The following is a 4,084-nucleotide window of genomic DNA, read 5'->3' as shown; positions in this document are numbered from 1 at the left end:
GAAATAAATTCTACTTGCACCACTGCTTACACTCCTTGCCCCAAGCTGGATGATGTTCAGGCTGCAATATTAGGGATCTGGGATATGTATAACTTATTGCTTTTTATTTTAATGATAGAATTATTTATTTCTGTGCTCAAAGGAAAGTGAGGGCTTGGAGGGCAGTTAGTTTAAGGATGTTTTATTTGATGCATATGTCTCAAAAAGAAGTTACTGATGTCTGGACAAAGAGTTAACTGGACATTGTATACTAATCTGAAATATATTAATGCATTTCTTTGTAAATAAAGCCCTGGGGGATTGTTTTTCATTAGCTGTAAACATTTAAATATATTAAAGGATATGTGGGTGTTGATTGGACCTGACATGTGGCAGAACAGCTCTGACTCTAGAAGGCTGAAATCTCCCCCAATCCAGTCAGTTTCAGTTTTCCCATTCTGAGGTAATTAGCCATCTCCCCTATGCCTGACAGAGCTGACTTTCAGACACCAGGCTGAGGTGGAATGTACCCACATTATTTTATCCCATGGTAGGTACAGTTGTAAAAAAGGAGGGTCTTCAAGACCCCTTAAAAGAAGGGATCTCCACTTTACATGTGAAGTTAGATCTTCCATTAAAATCTGTATCCTCAGTGGAGGAAAGTGTTGAGTGTGTCAGGAAATTTGTCAGTTCTCAGCTCAAGTGGTTGATGCTGAACAGCACCCAAACCACACAGACCAGGAGATTAAAAATACAAAGGAAAGAGCAGGATAAACATCTAAACTTACAATATTCTAAATTAAAAATCATTCTCAAATGACAAAGTTACTGGAAAACTCGGTGAGAGATCAAATTTTTCAACTTCTAGGTTTCCCATTCAATTCTGATCCTGAATCAGAGCCCTGAAAAAATTCTTCATATGTAAATTGTAAATTGATATTACTAAAGGAATCTCTCTATTGAAACAAGCTGTAGAATTCTTTTATACCAGTAAATCTAGAATGAATGACAATATAGAGATCATCATCATGATCTCTCTATCTAGCGCTAGTGACAAGAATCAGAGTAGCAGCCGCGTTAGTCTGTATTCGCAAAAACAAAAGGAGTACTTGTGGCACCTTAGAGACTAACAAATTTATTTGAGCATAAGCTTTCGTGAGCTACAGCTCACTTCATCGGATGCATTCAGTGGAAAATACAGTGGGGAGATTTATATACATAGAGAACATGAAACAATGCATGTTACCATACACACTGTAATGAGAGTGATCACTTTAGGTGAGCTATTACCAGCAGGAGAGCGGGGAGAACTGGGGGACGACCTTTTGTAGTGATAATCAAGGTGGGCCATTTCCAGCAGTTGACAAGAACCTCTGAGGAACAGTGCGGGGGTGAAGGGGGGGAATAAAAATGGGGAAATAGTTTTACTTTGTGTAATGACACATCCACTCCCAGTCTCTATTCAAGCCTAAGCCAATTGTACCCAGCCTACAAATCAACTCCAATTCAGCAGTCTCTCGTCAGAGCCTGCCCTCGAAGTTTTTTCGTTGAAGTACTGCAACCTCTAGGTCTGCAATTGAGTGACCAAAGAGACCGAAGTGCTCTCCAACCGGTTCTTGAATCTTATAACATTGATTTGCAGGCTGGGTACAATTGAAATCAATGATTTCATCAAATGAAATCAATGGGACCCTATGTGTTCAGCATATCTGAAAATCAGGATCCTTCTGTAGGTGTCCCAAGTTGGGCGCCCAAAATTTGAGGCACCCAAATTTAGGGGTGAAATAAAAGCCAGAAGTTTCAGTCTCATCACTAAAAAGAAAAGGAGTACTTGTGGCACCTTAGAGACTAACAAATTTATTTGAGCATAAGCTTTCGTGAGCTACAGCATCCGATGAAGTGAGCTGTAGCTCATGAAAGCTTATGCTTAGATAGATTGGTTAGTCTCTAAGGTGCCACAAGTACTCCTTTTCTTTTTGCGAATACAGACTAACACGGCTGCTACTCTGAAACCAGTCTCATCACTGTAACACAACTGTGCTATTCAGTGCTGCATTGCTGGATACAGCTTTATCCTCCTCAGACCACTGGAGGGAGAGAAGGGGATGTGACAGGGATCAATAAAGTTGTTTGGACAAGACAGGGGAAGGGGGGAGTCTATCTGCTCTGATAGCTCACTTTAGTTTACCAACAAATATAATGAGCTTTGACATTTTTCCAACTTTGCCATCCCAGAGAATGTATGCCCTGACTAATCCAGTGTTATAATAGGTCTTAGGCAAGGGGTGAGCAGAGTCTGTTCATTTTTTATGGCAACCAGTGTAAATGACAGTAAAGATGTTTAGGAGTACAGGTTATATTTAAGCAATCACCAAAGGAATCTGTTTATTTGCATGGAATTTATTATTCACAGTGGCTGGTTTTCTTTACAGGGCATAGGGTGCATAGGTAGGGATAATTTGTGTTTGAAAATACATTCACTTGAAGGGCCAAGAAGAGCAAAAGGTAAGATTACAAACTCAGAAAAAAAATATTGCAAGAGTGGAAGCAGTGCAGCACAATAATGGATTTGCTTATTAGAGCAAGATAACTTGAAATTTGAACAAACACTAAAATTAAGGTTTTCTGATAACTCTAACAACGGAATAGATATTTATTGTTAGTTTGATGCTTTTTTTGTTTGTTTTCCTTACTTCTGAATAATAAATGTCCTTATTTTTATGCCTCTTGACTATTTCCCAAGGGGCAGTCATCTGAGTAGGTTATTTCCCAGCAAACAGAATTTGGAAGGAATGAATGAAATAAATATTAGAAGGAACAATACAACTCATTTTCTGTATTGTCTTGTGAAAAATTTATCTCTGGATGCTTTAGAGTTGGAAATATAGTTACAGAGTTAAATTACAAAGAACAGAGTGAAGAAGACATTAAGTGTCACAGGGGAGAGAGAAAAAGCTATGTTTTCAGAGGAGATCTGTAGACAACGTATTAGTCAGGCAGAGAGGGATTTGGTAGATTCTCTTTGGCAGGATACACACAAAAGGTTTTTGCACCAAAACTGGAAAGATCATAGGCGGGTGAGAATGGAGATGGATACTAGATGAGTGGAGGAAATTAGGAAAAGTAGATGAGGACCTATTCTAAATTCTACTTGCACTTCATGTATTCAACAAAGAGCTGTTGATTTTCCTCTGAGAGCCTTTTCATGCCATTCTTTCTCACTGTTGAACACACTCTCCAGAACACTGTCACACACAATCTCTTCTGGCACTCAGTTCTGTAACCTGGGGTAATCTTCAACTCCGCCCTGGTCCCACATGCCTATCCTGTGTCCACATCTTCCTGCTTCTTGCTCCACCAGATTTCTACGGTTTGACCTTGTCCATCTGTCCAACCTCATCATCACCCATCTTGATTATGGTAACCTCTGATTCCCAAATCACCCTGCTCAAGTCCATACAGAATGCAGCTGCTGAGATCACTTTCTTTACCTTGTCAATCTGACCATGTCACCTCCCTCTTTGAATACCTCCATTGAATCCCCCTTTTCTGTGGTATCAAATTCAAGTTTCTTGTCCTTTCCATAACTCTGTTTCTCCCTACTTATTCAGTCTTGTCTCTTATGACATTGCTCCCTGGCCCCTCTGCTACACAAGTGATGCCAACCCCAGTTGGGTTGTTTCTTTGCATATTCCGCAACTCACTCTGCACTTTTTTCTGCCACATACCATGCATAGAATATTCTTCTTGGGATGGTCTACCATTCTCTCCTCATTCAAATCTTTCCTCAAGATTCACTTCCTCTGAGGCCTATAAACAACTAAACAATCTATTTAACCTTCTGTTCCTTTTTTTTAAACTAGCACCAACCTGTATCCTAGTCTTTGCTGAGTAAATGTGCAATGTTATCAAAGTTGCCCCATGCTTCCTTCCTGGACCTCATTCCCCTATCCTGTTCTGTTATTTATCCTCTCTTCATTGCATCATGCCTGAAATTAGATTGTGAGATTTCTGTGAGCTTAACTACAAACTGTTGGACATTGTAAACAAAATTAAAATAAAATTTGGGGACCTCTGATTATAGACTAGAGGTGGGAGGCTCCAA

The sequence above is a fragment of the Chelonia mydas genome, chromosome 1 (genome assembly GCF_015237465.2).
Source record: "Chelonia mydas isolate rCheMyd1 chromosome 1, rCheMyd1.pri.v2, whole genome shotgun sequence".
Lineage (NCBI taxonomy): Eukaryota > Metazoa > Chordata > Testudines > Cheloniidae > Chelonia > Chelonia mydas.
This window is presented reverse-complemented; position numbering follows the sequence as displayed.